At 40.6% G+C, this 20,196-nt stretch overlaps 1 pseudogene; it reads right to left on the reverse strand.

The window, feature by feature from the left end:
* Positions 1-249: 249 nt before the first annotated feature.
* On the reverse strand, positions 250-18,749 carry LOC125961091 (centrosomal protein of 78 kDa-like; annotated as a pseudogene).
* Between the last annotated feature and the right edge of the window lie 1,447 nt (positions 18,750-20,196).

The following is a 20,196-nucleotide window of genomic DNA, read 5'->3' on the forward strand; positions in this document are numbered from 1 at the left end:
CCTAAATCTAATATACTAAGGTTCTAAGGAAAGGAAAATATATTACTAACGACATGTTTTGATTTTTATTTCTTAGAGTTCAAATGTCCACCATTCACCTTGGTCTAAGCTTAAGGAACCATTCAAGGGGATACAATGCAGATGGGAGGGGAAAACAGAACCCTCACACAAGCTGTGGCGTGTTGCAATCAGGCTTCCATTTGAAAAAGAATCTTCTCTATAGCTTTAAAGTGATAACTTTGTACCTGCAGTGCTTCTTGTTTCAAACGGATTTTCTCTGGCTCTTCCTGAACACTTTCTGAGGAATCATCGACCTCTTCGATTTCTGAGGAGGAAGGACTCTCTACTGTCACAGTCACAGGAAATTCTGATGGACCTGAGTGTCTGAAGAAGAAGATAGGAAATCACAGAGTTGTTACACTAAAGTGCAAAGAAAGAAGACAAGATTGTAAAAAAAGATAACACAAGCCAGATCCAAATATCCAAATATTAGAGGACATTTAACAAAAGTGATCTGAGGTATTATTTATAAATGTCTCTCACTGCTCCTTAGTCTAAAACAGGCAATGACTAAGTAAAATTACAGGAACTTATTTTTGCTATGTTACTGTACAGACCTCTGTTGTACATGGTTAGGATTAGTAATGGGAATTGCCCATATTATTTTATTAAGTTTCTTTCACAGAAGCCAAGTGAAGAGCCAAGGTAAACATTTTTTCTCAGATCAACTTTATACTGCAAATGAAAAATTTATTCTTCACCATCAGACACAAACAGTCTGGAAGAAAATGTAGTTTTTCAGAGGAAAATACATCAGTAAAGGGACTGATGAATAATCAGAAAGTCAACATATCTAAGCTGGGAATAACAGACATTAGAATTTTAAAAAAGAAATCACATACACATACACAACTAAAACTAACCCATCAAAAATTTCATCTTCTCACCACACTTAAGCCAAAACTAGGGTAACAGTAATACAATTCTCCCATCAAGATTCACTGCCACTGCAATGTTGTTCAATAGGACAGTTCCAAACATTTAAAACCTGACCTGGCCACAACCCCATAAAAGTCTACAGATCATAAAGAAGCGTGCTGGGATTATATAACCACACAGAAGACAAGTCACTAGGACATCATTTTGACAACAAGCAGCAAACCCTGCAGCACAGGAAAACCGTAACAGGAGAATGAGGTGCACACCTCTCTCTCTGGGCATGCAAGGGCAGGACTGACACCCAAGGTGCTCTTCTCTCAACCTCAGCAGTGGTGCCTTTCACAGAGCAACTATGCAGTCTCCCCGAACCACTGGGAAGGAGAATCTGATACTGACAGTATTAGCTTGCCATGAGGCCATAAGCGAGGGAATGTGTGTGGCCTTGGTGAGAGAGCAGAAGTTTGGGAGATGTTGCTTTATATTGGCTTTCAGATCAGGAATTTGTACATATAGCCCGCAAACAACGTTTCTTGAAAACATGTGAACATTCTTCAGTATGAGAGCTCCATGTGAGGGGGTCAGAAATGGCACTCAAGTTCGTTTCACTGGGTAACAGCTGATTTGCGGACTGGAAAACAGGCTTCCTTGTTTACAGGCATAACCACAAGGCTGCCAGTTGTGTGCCAAATCCGCACAACTACACAGTTGCATTGGGAGAGCAACCAGACAAGTTTTAAATCGATTTATTTCAGAGAGGGAAATGCTTCTTGTAAGGCTCTGTCAGTTTAAAAAGCAAGGAGAATGACCATCCACCTTTCCCAATTCAAGTCCTATATATCATAAATATGAAAGCTAAACACCAGCAACTGATTACATACATCACGAGCTTTGATGAATGGAAAGCCCCTAAAAAGAAATCAACAAAACGAAGTTAGATCTTCATGTAAATACATCACCAGTTAAACCCAGTTAATACAACTATTTAGTATTATGTACAGTATCCATACAGAATTGTGTATAAAAATAAATAAGCTCAAAACAAGGACCTGGAGGGCTCTGCTATGGAGAAAACTGAACAGAATTCAGGTGACTGGCTCGGTAATAACTCTCTGAACTGCTGAGAGGCCCCTTCAGTTCCTATGTTCAGGATGCTTGAGATTTCAGTCTCACTTCTTTAAATGGTGATATTAATCATTCTCTAATTTACCACCCTGTGTGAGGAGGATGGATGTGAGATTAAGTGTCTCAGGAAGAAGATAGGAAACCACAAAGTTGCTAAACTCAAGTGCAAAGACTGGGGATTCAACACTATAGTTTATGCAACAGCAATTCACATTACCATTTGCAAAACAGTAGTCGGTTGTCCAATGGGGATTATAAACATCCATTTAACATGAGCAACTGAACAGATATTTTACACAGTAACTACTTCAAGTACTATTTAAAATCAATTCTCTTTGTTTTCTTAAGCAATTGTTAATCCCCAATTTCGTGAGTACTACCAAGTCAGTCACTTGAAAATCATCTAGAGCAATCTATTTCACTTAGCAAGCCTAAAGCTATAGTTCAACCATTTTATTTACTGTTCTGTGACAAAAATTACTATGAACAGCTATCCCCTGGATAAGAAATCAGGTAAAGCTAGTTTGACTCACTAAATCTGATTTACTGAGTTAATAAGCCAGTTGTTTTAGAATAGGTCTAATGCATAATTTTCATCCATTCTGTATTAAACTATTTCCCCTGTCTAAAATGTCTTTTTGCCCATTCGTACATATCCAAATTCCTACTTCTGTGCTGTAGGGCTTCACGCAACTACACCTGCCTTTAATGAAACTTTTCTCACATGCACAATTGGTGATAATTCTAGTCTCCTCAAGACTCCCACGGGGTTAGCTCTGTTGTGACACTTGAGAAACAACTTGAAACTCCCAATTACTTTTTGTTTTTCTTCCTTAGAGGGCTCATTGGGCAGAAGCCATGTGTGAGTTATCTTTTTTCCTCTATAGAAAGCACCAGAGACCGCTCACATAACAGAAGTTCCAAAATAAAGGACTCTGAATGGCTGAAAAGACAGGGAATGCAAACACGCTACCTGCTGCTTTTTGCACGTTCTGCAGTACGCCACGCCGGAAACCAGACACACCAGGTGGTAGAGGTTCAGGACCATAACATTCTTTACCAGCAGAGGGTTTCCTTCCATTACGTACAGGTTGCTTTGCGGCCAAGCCTATGTTTGACAAAGCATGAAAAGAAGGAATCAAGATGCACCAAAGGTCTACAGAGCAACTGTCACATGTGTACACTTTGAAAGGAATCAAACAGGCACTTGACAATGATGCCAAGGCCATTAAAAAGAGGATCGTTTTGTACAAAGGTTTTACATAAGCCAGCATTTTTAAAAAATATAAGTTCTCTACAGTAACAAGTTATTTTAACTAAAACAAAATATTGAGATGTGCAGAAATGCAAAAATAAATTTTTAAAATAATCCCGAAGTATGATACATTTTATGTATTATGCAGAAACACTCAAGTTTACTGAATCTTAGAACACCTTTGGCATTTCTGAATCTCAAGGACACAGAAACACAGATACACCCATGACTTCTGCCAAACAGAATCTTCAGAATTAGACCAAAATTTCAATTTAAGATGAATTTTTCTATGTAAAAACAATAAAAGTTATAAGGCTGCAAGTTGCTGGGTGGTAGGTGAGTCAATGTTACTCTCCTATAAGCCTGTCAACCTTCACTGCTCCTTTGATTTCATACAGAAATCACACAAAAAAACAAATGAAACCCACTGGGTAAAAGAGTGAAATGTGGAGACTTATCCTATATTTCAGTAGTAAAGAGGCAAGTATCTTTATATGAAATATTTGGTTGCAAAAACTAGACCTACGTGTTAATATTTTATTTAGAACAAGCCACATATTAAAATTCACATTTAAATATTTAATTTGAATTTACTGAAGACAAACATCATAGGTTAAAATGGTTATATTTATCCTTCAAAGCTACTATATTTTGTGTTATTTTATTTATTTATTTTAATAGATCTTTATTGGAGTATAATTGCTTCACAATTCTGTGTTAGTTTCTGTTACACAACAAAGCAAATCAGCCATATGCATACACATGTCCCCATATCCCCTCCCTCTTGAGCCTCCCTCCCACCCTCCCTATCCCACCCCTCTAGGCCATCGCAAAGCACCGAGCTGATCTCCCTGTGCTATGCTGTTGCTTTCTACTATAGTTTAGCAACATTAGGATGCAGGGTAAAATGGAGTGTATGTGGTAATATAGGACAAATATTTCATAGAGTGTAGCTTATTGATAATCACCACACGATCCTGTGTGATTTACATGCCTCTTAAAAATATATAGGAGCTCAGTTCATTTTGTGCTATTTTATTGTGTTTTTTAACTTAATTACGGTCAAAAAAAATGTTTGTATGCATGTGGTTTGTATGTGTATACCCTTCCTTTACTTTCAGAAACGAATGCAAATACATTTGTATTAAAAGTTTTTTAAATTACACTTTTCTTGTTAGGAGATAAAAAAAATTTCTAATAAAAGTTCCCATCTGTTTTTAGGCATACATCATGACAATATAAATGTGACAGAATTCACACCATTATTTCACCCTACACTCACCAGGATCTAGGTATATACCCAGATACTGATTGGCTTACCTCTATGTCTCCAAATAACTGAGGCAAATAGAAAAAAAAAGCCCAAGAAATAAAATTACTCTTAAAATAGCTCAATGAGTTTGTACATTGCAGTTATATTTCCACTTTGTTTCATCATGCTAAATTAAAAAAAAACGTTTAACTGTTTTCTTCTCATTCCATGATGCCCTATTATATACCACCAGGTACTAATTTTACAGAATTCCTAATATACATGCTTTATTAATATATATATTTCCATTTCTAATATCATAGCAAAAGTCAACTTAGCTATTTTAAGAATACTGTACACATGATATAAATTTTTAATAATAATATCTAATTAGTGTGATACCACAAATCTTAACTTCTTTGTATGTACTATTTGATTATTAAAATATCACTCTCTTGAAATAACAATTGGCAGACAATCATAAGCTTTTTTTTGACTTCATAAACACTCTTAACAACTTATTTAATACACTATTGTCCAAGCAAGTTGATTAACAGAGAATCAAAAACATACATCTTTAAGTAGAAAAAAAAAGCTGTATTTATGAAGATGTTTACAATAGTTTATTTTAGGTTATTTCCAATTGTTCACCAATTTAAAAAATTGACCAACTCAATGAAACCTTGTGAATACAATGTTAAAAAGTATAACTATGAATCACAGAATTTAAATTTAGTATGAAAAGATAAGAATGGCAAATTATATTGAAGTTATGTGGAATTACGTTTATAGACAGCAGGAAGAGAAAATAAAAATGTAAATATTGCTAGATAGGATAATGCAATTAGAGGTGGTCTTTTAAATTTTTCATTTTTATGCTAATACAATACCTTTATAAAACCCAAAAATCTTCAAACAACACATTTTAAAAAAATTGTGGTAAACTACACAAAACAGAAAATTTATCATTTTAACCATTTTAAAGTGAACCGTTCAGTGATATTAAGTCAACAAATTTTTAAAACTTTCAGAGGGAACCTGAATAAAAGATGAATTTTCCATTGGTGATTTTAATGTATCCGGTATATAACTAAAGTCACCACAAAACTCTTTCTGGGAAATTGGCAGATCATAAACATAAAATATTTATTTTGCTTTATATCAAACCTTATTGTTTTGCTGTTTCAAAGTTCAAATTTACTCACAAGAAAGAGTCAGTTTCATATTAGATTTGGTTTCACAAATGCTGCTCCTGCTATTCATTCTTATCACCAAAAAAAAAAAAGACTATTTGTGACTAACGATAATATGTTCCAGAAAATAAAAAGTTAAAAGGTTTTCAATCTGCATTTCTGGGAACCTAAATTAAAGCATCACACAACATTTTCAAAAACAGAAAAGCCATTTGATTTGACTAAAAACTTAGTTTTAAGATGGCAGAAAGTACCTTGATAATTTTCTTTTAAGAAAGAAAGAAAAACAAGCCATTAAAGAGAAATTCTTCTGAGCGAACTGAAACATGTTATGTATGTCTGACTTGGCACTCCTTCCATCTGGAGAACTTTTTTGATAATTGCTTTCATCACAGAATGATCTAAAGTAAAATGAATTGAAGTTAGAGTAATTATTTCCCAATGAGTGGCTATTTCCATTTAAAACCAAAAGCCAACTAATTATTGCTTTTCCCATAAATTTAAACATGAAATCTACATTATGTAATTATACCCTTAATACCCCTTTGTGTATTCTAATTTCTTCCTCAGAAACCTAAGATGCCATCTTGCAGACTGCCCACAATGGCTACTATTTTGGCAGCAACAAAGGTCAACTTTAAACATTTTGCATCTAAAGTGGCTTTGGATACCTTTGGATAGAAAGTACAGTCTGAGCACTGTCCAGACACTTAGATACCTAAAGGGCATCTAAGATAACAAATCAAAGTCCTGATATTCCCTCAAAAGCTGCTCCTCCCATCAGCCCCCTTTTTCTAAGTGATACCACCCAGTTGCACACATAATTATCAACGACTTGTCTCCTTGTTACTATTCCCTTCATACCTCACAACTAATCTATCTGCAGGTCTTGTTAGCTACACCCTGAAAACACAACCTGAATTCAACCACTTTTCACTTGCTGCAAACTTCCAACCTAACCTAGGCCATAAACATCTCTTATTTGGACCCCTGTGATAGTCTCCTAACTGGTCTCCCTGTTTCTCTTCTTTATCCTCCCAAGTCCATTCTCTATACCAGGTCACCTTATTCAGATACTATTTGGATCATGCCTTTTTCCAGTTCGAAACCCTCTACTCATTTAGAATAATCCACATCTTTACTCTGGCCTTCAAGACTTTACAAGAGCAGACCCCTGGCTAGCTCCTTGACCTCATGTCACACCACATTCTTCTTCACTCAGTACTCTGCCCAGATTGGCCTTCTTGCTTTTCCTTAAATATTCCACCCACCTACATGCCTGCATACTCATTGCCCCCTTGTCCTGGAATGTGCTTACCCCAGATCTTCCATGGCTTGCTCCTCTCTTCATTCAGGTCTCCATTCAAATGCCACTTCTCCAGTGAAGCTGGCCCCTAACTAACCTGTCCAATGGAGTCCTACCTGCCCCCCCTCACTCTTCTTACATTTAGATATTTTTGCACTTCCTACTCTCTAAAATTATATTACTTATCTCTTTACTAATTTCTATCTGAACTCCTTCACTAGAATGTAAGCTCCATGAGGGCAAGACTTTTGTCTGTCTGGTTCACTGCTTTATCAGTAGTGCCTAAACCCGTATCTGGCACACAGAAGGTATTAAAAAAAATTACTTGTGAAACTGACAAATGAATAAAGTACTCCTTGCAAGAATTCAGAGGTTGCACAAGAAGCAAATAATGCTCTTGGTGGAAGCAGGCTTAGTATCTAGGTTCACCTCTATTCAGAGTAGAGATAAGAACAATTTACAAGTATAAATCACTTTAATCAGTGAATTATCTGCTCAAACCATAAGGGAAGTACAACATTAGAAAAGTACTGTTTTCCAGGATACAAACAATTAACAAATTCAAACAACGTGTGTATAGAGAATACACACTAAAAACCTATCATGAAAGTATGATGGTCAAGAACTCTCGCAGTAGAAGGTCAGACAAAAACCAGAACAAATGATCATGAATTCTAGTAGTTCTGGGGCTGAACAACCTACTCATTTAATCAAAAGGGATCATCGCAAAAGCACAGGTATTTAAAAATATTACATGAAAGGAAACTATGATGAGTCAGTTAAGTGTTGAGTGGACCATCACATTAAAATAACTAGAGTCTTTCAACGCCCCATGACATACAGAAATAGCAAGTCAGACATATGGATCTAACAGCATATGATACAACCCTTACAAACTGTCACTACAGAAGAAGGGATGCCTGGTGTAATTAACCAAGTAGCCAAATGAATACAAACAGCCAGTAAAACTCACCAGTAAATCAAATGAATACAAAATAAAACAAAATGTGGTTATTCTCCTATCAGATTAAGCCAAGATTCTGTAAGAGAAGTCTTTAAAATGTCTATACCCTTTTGATCCAAAAGAAATAGTCAGAGATATAGGTAAGGATATATATCAGAGTACTTTTTGTAACTGAAAAACTGGACATACCTTTTATACAAGATCGGATAAGCTATGTGCACTGTGGCATATTCATATAATGGAACACTGAAGGGTCACAAAAAAAATGATGCAGTAAGGCTTCCCTGGTGGCGCACTGGTTGAGAGTCCGTCTGCTGATGCAGGGGAACACGGGTTCGTGCCCTGGTCCAGGAAGATCCCACATGCCGCGGAGCGGCTGGGCCCGTGAGCCATTCCCGCTGAGCCTGCGCGTCCGGAGCCTGTGCTCCGCAACGGGAGAGGCCACAACAGTGAGAGGCCCGCGTACCACAAAAAAAAAAAAAAGATGCAAATTTACTGACTTGCTAAGATGGTCATACTGAATTAACTGAAAAAAGTTATAAAATTTGGAGTAATCCCACTTGCATAAAAAAGGGAGAGGTACTCATTTTTGTAGTCTTACAGTTTTTTAAAAGTGCTACCAGCCAGTGTTTGTGAGAGGCAGGCTTCATTCACATCCACTCTTGGGGTGGACTACAAATTGGCATAGCCTTTCTGGGTGGTAATTTGGCAATGTGTATGAAAAGTCTTAAAAATATGTCACACTTAGTCATTCCACTTGTAGTACCTTATTCTACAGAAGTAAGCCCGATGGACACAGAGATGTGTATACAACGTATTCACATTGTTTCTGACATGGAAAAGCAAACTGTCTCAATCTAATTGCAAAGAACTGATTATAGGACATCAATATGATGGAACACTACATGATACCTCATTAAATGAAAAAAGCAGGAATATGAAATAGCAAGTATACTACAATTCTATTTTTGTAATCCCTAAGTGTACAAATATATTTATAGAAAACAATAAAAAGACTGAGAATATATACACCAAAATGAACAGTGATTATGTCTGGGTGTTAAATTTATAGGTAATTTTTCTCTTGTTACTCTGTATTTTCTGTAAAGAATATATGTAACTCTTAGAGAAAGTTTAAAAGCAACATAAAAGCTATCAGAAAAATGAGGCCTTAAAAAAAGTCCTATCACAACAGTATCATGCCAAAAGCTAAGCATATATTACATTAAAAATTCAGTATTTTCAATTTAAGAATTTACCTCCAAGCCATAAATCCTCACTAAGAGATTCTGCAAAAGCACGAGCACCCAGGTCACCAACGAGCTTGTTGCAGTTCAGAGCGATGCGCCTCAAACCAGGCATACAGTCAAGATCAGGTCTCCTGGAACGAAGACTCTCAGCCCAGGTTTCTTCATGCCTTCTGGTAGTCTGATACTTCAAAGATCTAATGGGATGAAATTAAGATGTTTCAATAAGGAAACAGGATGTGCCTACTGAGCATGGCTTATTATGTCAGAGATTTACACACACACATATCACGCATATATGCCAGGAGAATCAAGCTGAGAAATTAAACAGTCAGTTCTGCTTTACGAGTCCAGTGACCCACATTCTAGTCGGTCAGTGATTAGATTCCAGCCACTGGATGACCTGTTTTTGAACAGTTATGTAAAGTTGGATAACTCAATTACAGTCTAAGAATTATTTTCCTTATCTTCTAAGTCAGGGAATTGATTCTAAATTCTATCATTGCTGAGGCTCTAAATTTCATCATTCTGTCCTCCAATGGTCTCCAAACACCTGACTGGGCAACCCATAAGAAAACTTTTTAATATGCATCTTATTTTTTAACAAATTATATACACAAAGTTCTATACATATAATTTAGGTACATTATAAACTACACAGATATTTTTAAATGATACAAAGCTAAATAGGTTCTAATATTTTCTTTTCCTAACTCCTAAGGCATTATTGAATTTTATTTATTTTTAAAAAGTATTTATTTATTTATTTGTTTCTTTGTTTGGCTGTGCCGGGTCTTTAGTTGCGGCCTGCCGGATCTTTTAATTATTGCATGTGGGATCTAGTTCCTTGAGCAGGGATCGAACACAGGCCCCCTGCATTGGGAGCGCAGAGTGTTAACTGCTGGACCGCCAGGGAAGTCCCAGGCATTATTTTTAAAACTATATTTACAAAATGGATCTTACATGCTACCTAGGGTGTGGACACAAACTTCAGAGGCCTGGACTATGCACAGCCAGTTTGATGTGCCTTGGGAAGATAATGGTTTGACATTTAACCACAAGTCTTGTCTTAAAGACATTCAATTCTTTATATTCATAAAATCAATTTTGGTAACAGGGAACACTGACTTTAAATCAAAAAAGTCTTGTTACATTCTTGAAAACATAAAAGACTCAAAGTGCCTTTGACACTCTAAAAGCAAAATCATTAGTGTCATTTTCCTATTAACAATGGCTTATAAAAGCTCCAAGCAGAAATAACAGCAATCACTTACACAGTGCTTAGTATGTGCCAAGCACTATTTATACAAATGAGTTCATTTAAACCTCACAACGAGGCATAGACGTTAAGTGATTTGTCCATGGTCACTAGCTATGAAAAGGGAGAAAGGGAATTTGAACCTAGGCCATTTGGCTTCGGCACCCAAGTTCTTGACTGTTCTCTACCCGAGGGGTCAATGGACTTGCCCTGTATAGGCTCAAAGAATTTTTCAATTTCTAAAATCTAAATTTAAACATTTCCAGCTTTGTGGGCTATACAGTTTCTGTTGCAACTACTCAACCCCACTGGCGTAGGCTGAAAGTAGCCATAGCTACCATGTAAACAATGGGTTCCACTATGTTCCAAAAAACTTTACAAAATCTTTACAAAATCAGGCGACGGGCCGGATCTGGCCCACCAGCCATAGTTTACCTATCCCTGATCTGCACCACCAAACTATTAAAAAGACTTCATGTCAAATTATTAAATAACTTAGGCCTCAATACAGTAATTATAACCACTGTAAAGTTGTTAAGGCATTAGTTTAAAAACTGTATTTACAAGTTGCCGATGTAGTGATGTTTATTAGTTTATAAACTACAGCAGCTAATAGACACTTGATTCATTTAAATCTTGAAGACTATAATTTAGTCTTGAAGACTAAATTAAATCTTGAAGACTATTATAAACTATAATAGTTTCTTCACAGCATCACAATCAATGTTTTCAGTAACTAAAAATACATAGAAGTATTATTATGTATTATATATTAAATCTCCTATTTCTAAAATTAAGTGGACTATCTTTACTAAATGGTAGAATCCCAAACTGAAAACTGGTCTTATTCTTTCAACAAAACGAAAGATGCACTCACAGGTATCAAAAGACAAAAATTAACTGCCATCTGTGTCAATGTATTAATGTGCTTCAATCACATATGTTTTCATGAAAGTTTAAACATAAAATCACCTTTAAGATCTTGGCCATGTAATCTGCTCCCTGCCATGTCAGATTATACCCCGTGAAGTTTACTGTCTTAAGAGTGATAGAGTTCTTTACACCTTGCCAAATAACTAAAAGGAAAAAAAAAAAACCCACACACCCAGTAAGATGAAGAGCCTATACGTTTGTCAATCTTGACTTATTTGCTTTTCTTGAGTCAATTGGAGGTTTACAGCCACATTCTTAAAATCATTAACTACAATCTTCCTAAACAGGTAATTGATGAACTGATGCATTCTAAAGCTTGTCAGTAACAAAGTTATTCCAGTTTACAGCAACAGTTTAATTCTATTTAGATACTAAAACTGAATACACTGGATACTGCAAACTTTCTTCCCAACCACTCAGTAAAGTACTACATACTTTTGAGACAAAGGAAAAAAAAGAAAAACCTAAAGAGCATAAGACTCTTCCGATTTTCAGTTCCAATGATACATGCCAACCTTGATGATCAATCAGCGATTTAAATGTCAACTATAAACCCAGTATTTTATTAGCTGCTATGCAGTATACTAGAGCAATAGAAGAGGGAGGACCTCAAACCCTCTGTTTCCTCAAATTGAAAGGCAGGCTTCCTTACCCCTTCAGACCACTAATGGACACAGGGAACGTACACTAATGTTTCAGGACCCCAATCAAGAATCACCTGCTTTGTGATTAGGTCCATCATACACCGTCACCAACACCACTGAGTTTGCTGCTCCTATGGGACGTTACATATATTTCCTATTTGAACACATACCACAGTGCATTATAATTATGATTGCAGATGGATGTTCTAACAATTTAAAGAGAATGATGACTTTTTTGCTCTTTACATCTTGCTATTTCCCTTCCCATAATATTTCTTTTTTTTTTTTTTTTTGCGGTACGCGGGCCTCTCACTGCTGCGGCCTCTCCCATTGCGGAGCACAGGCTCCGGACGCGCAGGCCCAGCGGCCATGGCTCATGGGCCCAGGCGCTCTGCGGCATGTGGGATCTTCCCGGACCGGGGCACGAACCCGTGTCCCCTGCATCGGCAGGCGGACTCTCAACCCCTGCGCCACCAGGGAAGCCCCCCATAATATTTCTTGAAGAGAAACCATAAAAATATAAAGAAACACAAAAAACAGGAAATATACAAAACGTGTGGTTTGTGGCTTAACACAAACTTAAGTAAGATTAATTCTGACAGTATCCAGCATGACAAACTTCCATGGTACAAATGAGAATGGACCAAGGTTTGAGCAGGTACAGGAGACAATCCACGCATGCACAACACCAAGAAAAGGTAGACAGGAAAAGGTAGACAGACGTGGTGTGTAGGAAATCACGAGACCAGTCCGATGGGAAGAGACTTAAACAAGACTGAAACTCACTTTCGAAACCTCCGTCTCCAACTGGACAATTCGCAAGACACAGGTTCACCAAAGTGGCCAAATATTCAATCCCTTTAATGGGGAGGAACAGTTTAAAATTTTATTGCTTTAGTTTGCCCCAAAAGCAACTATCAAAGGTTGGCAGGACACAATGAAGGCTTACTTTTGTTAACATAGCTAAGTCTCTCTCTCTCAGAACTAGCCCACTTAGCTCCAGGTTCCTTAGCGCACCCGACGCACTTACACAGCCTTCATGAGCTTTACACAACTGGAAGGTCACATCTTTATTTCTTACCGCAGGAACACGACTTCTGTAAACTTCATTTCTGTCACAACCTAAAGCAAAAATATTGTAAAATGAGTGGTTTAAACCATACATTTTATCATCATTAAAAAGCACCTAAATAAAAAGAAAAAAAGCATCTGCTCTGTGCTAAGGATTAGAAACGACTCCTGCCCTTAAAGCCTTCATTAAGGAGGAAGATGTATAAACTCAAAATTTCAGTCACATGAGATAAATAAACATAACCTTTATGCACAGAGGTGCCTATGGAGGCAAAAAGTTATATCTAACTTTTCTACAGCTTCATGAGAACCCTGAAGTAGAATCTAGAAAGATGAGGCTATGCAGAGTTGGAGTAGGAGGTGCATTAACTGCAGAGGGAACATCTGTGAAAAGACACTCAAGCCTGACTCCTGCTGGGCACTGTAAATACTTCAGGTGGGGACGACTAAAGGCCAGGGGTCCAAGTGTGAGAAGAGACACAAAGGAAAATAGAGATGCTGGCAGAAGCAAGCCTGGGAGAGAGCATGGCTTTTATCCCACAGGTGATGAGGCCTGGGACTACCACTAGCTGAGTAAGGGTGCCTCCGCTGATTAGAAAAAGGCGCCCCGCTGCTGAAGGACCAATTAGACAAAGGAAGTGATCCCAAAAAGTTCCCCTTCCTCAGGGCCAAAGAACGCCATGACGGGGCTTCCCTGGTGGCGCAGTGGTTGAGAGTCCGCCTGCCGATGCAGGGGACACGGGTTCGTGCCCCAGTCCGGGAAGATTCCACATGCCACGGAGCGGCTAGGTCCGTGAGCCATGGCCGCTGAGCCTGTGCGTGCGGAGCCTATGCTCCGCAACTGGAGAGGTCACAACAGTGAGAGGCCCGCGTACCGCAAAAAAAAAAAAAAAAAAGAGCCCCATGAGGCTTGGCCCAGCACAGTTCAGACTACACGCCTCTAGGCAGGGCAAACGCTGCGTGGCTAGTATGCACTAACTCTGTGTGGGCAAGCCATTAGCAGCATTATTTTAAGCATAGCTTTTTATGTTACAAGATCACTCAACCCGAGTAGGCAGATGAACTTAGAGGAGCTGAGCCCAGGAGCTGCGAAACCACCCAGGAGTTTCTGCCATAGTCTGGGCAAAATGTAATATGGATGAAGAAGCAAATTTAAGAGGAGGCCAAAATCTACAAGCTAGCCCCACTGGATGCAAGACATAAAGGAAGTTCAGTGAAGGAACTCTGAAGAGAATGGGCTCAACAATAAATTTTTGTTACATTCAATGTAAAATATGTGGCAAAATTAAGTACAGTGTTCTTTAAGGTCCCTTCCAGCTCTAATTTCTTTTGATTTCTAACTTATTACTCTGCTTAAGTAAAGTCCCTTCAGAGGTACAGAACAGTTCTTACACCTGAATGGGATGCAAAGAATAATCTGACTTCTGTTCACCAGGGGATGAATTGAACTGTCTTTGCAGGAGAGAGAACAGATGGTGTGAACCCCAGGTCCTAGTAAAGGGCCAGGCACACGATAAGTATTCAGCTTTTCGAAAACAAACGAACAATCATTTCCTTTCCTAGATCTTCACACCCTTCCTCTGCTAGCTACTTTCTCTCAGCTTATAAACATCCTCAAATATACCCACTTAAAAAACTCTCAGACCTATGACTCTTTGGATATTCTTGTGGATAACCTAAGTCTCTCCCATGCCTTCAAACACCTGTCCTTCCAGAAAGCCCAGATCTGTATCTTGGGCCCAGACCTGGCCCCTCTACCAGGCCCCTCTAAAGCACTGAAGATCAAGTAAGATCCTCTCCCCACCTCCAATCCCTCGCTACTGTGCTCTGTATCTCACAAAAAGATGCAGCTGTAAACTGTCACCCACACTTGCTGCCCTCCCTTTTCTAACTGGTCACCAGGCCTCACCCATTCTCTCTCAGATCTGCAAAATCCAGTCCCACCTTTTATAACTTAAGTGGGACCCTTTGATTACAATTCACGCTGCACCCAATCAACTGCCTTCCACATGGAGGTCCCAGTGAGCCTCTAAACCAGAATTCCATTTCACTGTTCTTTGGTGTTTCCCGCAGCCTTCAGGATAAACATCCAAACTTTTGACATGACAAACAAGGCCCCTTTCTGTGGGGCCCCACTAGGTTTCCAGTATCAACTCTCATTGCTTTCCCAAACCCTGAGTTCCAGTCCTGTACCTGAGTTTTGCCATATTTTTTTATATTTCTCAAACTTTGACACACACTGCTCCCTCCTGCCACCCCAGGAGCTTCTACATATCCTTAGAAAGGATGGCACCTCCTCCAAGAGCCTACCCTGAACTTTCCCTTCCAAGATTCTGTGCTCTGCAAAGGGGAAAGATGGCGGGGAGGGATACATTAGGAGTTTGGGAATAACATATACACACGACTATATATAAAATAGATAATCAACAAGGACCTACTGCATAGCACAGGGAACTCTACTCCGTATCCTGTAACAAACTGTACGGGAAAAGAATCTGAAAAGGAATGGATATATGTATAACTGAATCACTTTGCTGTACACCTGAAACTAACACAATATTGTAAATCAACTATACTCCAATATAAAATAAAAATTAAATTAAAGAAAAAAGAGATTCTATGCTTTGTAGCACCAGAACTCACTTCTTCCAGAACACTGACTACTGTGCTTGTGTTTACTCGCCACCCAGTAGAAGGGGAGCTTACCTAGGGCAGAAGCGTCGTCTCCAGCAGCCCTTGGTTCTGACAACTCATTCAAGTACCAGGATACTTTATACACATAACCTGCTTAATTAATTCTAAGAACCCACAGAAAGAGTGGTTTTTAATGTCATTTTACAAGTGTGGGGATTGTAGCGCAAAAGAAACCTGCCCAGGCCACAGAGAGCATAAGCCCTGGAATTCAAACCCTAAGCTGCCTTCACACTGGTGCTCTTTCCACTATAGGATACTATTGAAAAAAATTTCTTTTTCCTGAGCCCTGTTTGAATGGAAAGGAAATGAAGCTGGGATATATCAATTTCCTAATCGCTTTGGTCTGTACCAGGCAAAGTCATTCAAGACACCAGGTAACATCTGTGCAACCATTAACGACGCTCCAAACTGTGCTAAGTGTTCTACATTGTAGAGTCTACAAGCATTAACAGAGTGAGACCTTGTAACCTCCACAGAGAGTGGGTCCTGTTAAGCCCATGCTACAGATGAGAACACTGAGACCTAGAAGCCTTAAAGCACTCGGCCGGGGTCACCGAGCTGGCAGGGGTCCTAAGCCGCACGCCCCGTCTAGTGCACGCACACCCGGGCACTGGGCACCGGTTCTAGTGCCCACCCTCCACCTTGCACCATCTAAAACCCCGCTTCTCAGCGCCCACATGAGGGCCCCTGGAAGCGGGAACTACAAACCTGTCTCGCCAAGCCGTGGCTGGAAGAAACTCTGGATACAGATCACGGGCAGAGGGTGCTCAAGAGCGGCGTCCAGTCAACCCCACGGAGGCGGTCGGCGTTGAAGTCCAGCAGCCCTCCCGCAGGGAAGCGCGACCGGCGGGCAGAGGCAGCGAGTCCTGCAGCGCACACAGCTCCTCACAGCGCCAGAAGTCGGCCACGCTGTCGCGGCGCAGCTTCACCGAGTGATCATGGCCGGAGCGTGGCCTCGGGGACGCTGGCTGCGGACACGATGCCCACAGCCGCCTGGCGGTCCCTGCTCGCCTCCCGGCCCCTCGGGCGCCCACCGCCCGGCGGCTGCGGCGCCGCAGCGTGGGCAGGACCCACGTAGCAGGCGGAAGACGCAGGGCCACGGGCCCCAGCTACGCCGGCCCTCTCCATGCCACGACCCCGTGACCCCGCATCGCCGGCTGTTGGCGCCGGCCTCAACGCCCCGCGAGACGCGGCGCGGCGGTTTAAACTTCCGGGCGGGCCCTTGGGGGCGGGGCTCGAGGACGTCAGCGCACGCCCTGTGCGCCAGCACGCAGCCCCGCCTCCCAAGGGGACCCGGCTTGAGGAGCAGTGGTGGAAGCTTCGAGACTAGGACGGCGCGAAAGGTAGGAGGTGTGGAGAATTTGGGGTTTCGAAAACGCGTTTGCTGACTGATCCAAACAAAAGTGAGACATGATTGTATCAGCGCATTTTAAAAGTAAACTCCCACTAAGTGTCTGTGCTCGCGCCGCCCAGGAGAGAGTGTGCACTTCGTGAGGGACACAGGAAAGGCTGAGTGAACGTTTGCCTGTGGTCCGTTACCTGGTGCGCGGGTGTGTGAATTTCTGCGGAGAGCCCTTAATTTCTGTAGTTTCTGCTGACTTGACACGGTGGTTGGCAAACGGTGACGTGTTCCGTGCATTCAGGACATGATCGTGGTTACTAATAATCACTTTGTTTATTTATTTGTACTGACAACTCCGAGAATTTACTACTGAATATCCACTTTACAGAGGAGAAACTGAGGCGTAGGAAGTGAAGTGACTGAGTGAGAGGAAGGCCTCAGACGATTGGTGTCAGTAAATTAACCCTGCAAGGAGGCCGTTAGACCGCAGTGGCTCTAGCGATGCGGCTGCTTACGTAAACCAACCAAAATCTAAGCCTGTCAACGCCTCAGGGTGACGAAAACCGCTGAGGACAACCAGTCACAAACCACCAACTAGGCGTTAAAGCCATAGCAAATCAGTCATTTCCTTGCTTTGCTTCTGCCCTTTTAAAATAAACATCTCTGCAGCTCTTGTGGCTGGAGTGCTCCTCACCTCTTCCGCTTTGTGGTGCCTGAATTGAATCTATTTTTGCTCACATAAAGTGTTAAAACTTTAAATATGCCTCAGTTTGTCTTCTAAGATTGGCCGTAGAAGTTGGATTTGTGTCCAGTTTCTAGAACAGTGGTCGTCCTCTGGTCAGGCCTTAGGCGTTACGTGTACAACGTTCCTCTTCTACCACCACCTTCTGGATGCCTCCACCCACTACCAGCTCCCACGCATCAGATCCCCTAGATGTGGTCAGCAGTGGCTTTTACATGCAACGTGCTCACATTATAACATCGCAGACACTCCTGTGTCCTCCAGCCACTGTGTGAAGTGAAACATTACCATTCCTGTTGGAGAGTCTCTGGTGTGACCACTTTCCCAAACACAGCCACTCCCCAGCTGACCCTGGACTGTTTTTTTCATTGGGGTCTGTTTTTCTTCAGATGATTTTCTAGTAATTTATACAAATATGTGAATCTGGATAAACTAATATAGTTTACTCTCAATTTCAGGTTGCATCCTTTGCTCTCCAGCAATCATTGGAGTGCTGTTTTCAATATGTCCACGCAGGGATTCAAAATAACAAAAATGCTTTTGAAAAATAATGTCGTAGGTTGACAGAGTGGTTTATAAATTATAGCATACGCTTATGCACTTAATTCTTCCTCACAACCCTGCTTATCATGGCTGGAATTGCTGCTACCCCTGTGGGGTCAGCTGTGGGCTGGCTGTAGCCGGGCCGGGGGACTGACGGGGCCACATGCCTCTTATATGTCCCAGCTAGTAACTGGGGCTTGTGCTCATGGGGGTAGCAGGGCTCCGAGAGGGAGAGTAGAAGCATCGTGGGACCTAGTTCTGAGCTGGCACACCATCGTTTCTGCTGCCTTCTATTGGCCATGGCAAGTCACCTAACTTTAAGGGTGGGGAAATCAACTCTGCCTCTTGATGGGAGAAGTTGGAATGTTACATTACAAAGAGTGAGGACACAAGGAGTCAACCTGGAGCCATTTTTGCAATTTGGGATGGCGCTTGTTGCCTTCCTCGAGGAGGACGTCCAAAACCATTTTTCAAACATCTCAGGTTCCTATAAATCTCCACCTCTGGTTTGGTGACCCATAAAAATTCCCAGTCAGTTTTGGTGAGGGGACACTTGGTGACAGTGTTGTCTTTCGAAATGAGTAGTTCCGTTACAGATATTACATTGCTCCCCATACATTATTTATAAGGTTTCCCTGTTTGTATGTATTGTACAGGCCTCTTTTTTTTCTTTCACACACCCTAGAGATGTCATAGAGGCAGTAAATGTGTCCAACTTTTTGAGAAATTGGATCAAGTCTTACCTGTATGGAATGCTGTCATACGATGTCAATTCCCACTACATTACCTTTCATCTGACACACATAGGGTCTGTAAACAGATTAAAAGTAGTAAAAGACATGGAGCGAGAGAATTTTCATTATCTTGTGCTCTGAAAACTTGGATTTTCATTGGTTTGAATGGGCCTGAAAATGTATTTTTTTTAGTAGGGACATAGAAGCCTCTAGCGGTATTCTTAATAAAGCAAGGTGAGTTATAAGCCATCATCTGATGGAGGGTAAATGTACCACACTCCAGTTTAAGAAAAATACAATATAAAAGTCTTACCATGGAAGAAAATCTTTATGTGATCTTTTGAAAAAAAAAAAGCTTCAAGAAACATAAAGACATGACACCATATTCAGTTTAAAGTCAGTGACTTGTAAGCAAGGCAAAGCAAAGACAGTCTGATTAAGGCCGTTGCATTGTTCTGGCATTTTTTAGGTCTCACCCACTTCTGTGGCCATTTTAGAACCTAAGCTTCTAGGGCACAGAGAACTTCATCTTGACGTAGGGCTGAGCAAATGCACGGAGCATTTCTCAATAAGTAGGCATTAAATTCTAAGTCCAGAAGGAGCCTTGAGATGCCCTCTCTTTACCGCTTGGTAGAGCTGTTTTAACCATCCCCCGAAAACAGATTTTTTTCTTTAAATCTCAAAATTCAGAGATTCCACAATCAGAAGTTACTTCTCATATTGCCTTGTGGTCTGCTGTGGGCATCTGTCGAATGGTGTGAACTCTGCGTGGGGAGCCTGGCCTACCCTCCAGGCCCACGGTTTGGGCTGCGGTGGTGCCATGCTGTGCTCAGGGGCCTTCTTTTTTGGAAGTCTGGGCTCCAGTGAGCCTTGGTCATGTTCTCTTATGGAACCTTGGGTGCTAGACCACTCTGACCCTCAGTCTCATTTGCAGGTTCTGGGGAGGATTAAATGAGC

This window comes from Orcinus orca, chromosome 14, assembly GCF_937001465.1.
Source record: "Orcinus orca chromosome 14, mOrcOrc1.1, whole genome shotgun sequence".
Lineage (NCBI taxonomy): Eukaryota > Metazoa > Chordata > Mammalia > Artiodactyla > Delphinidae > Orcinus > Orcinus orca.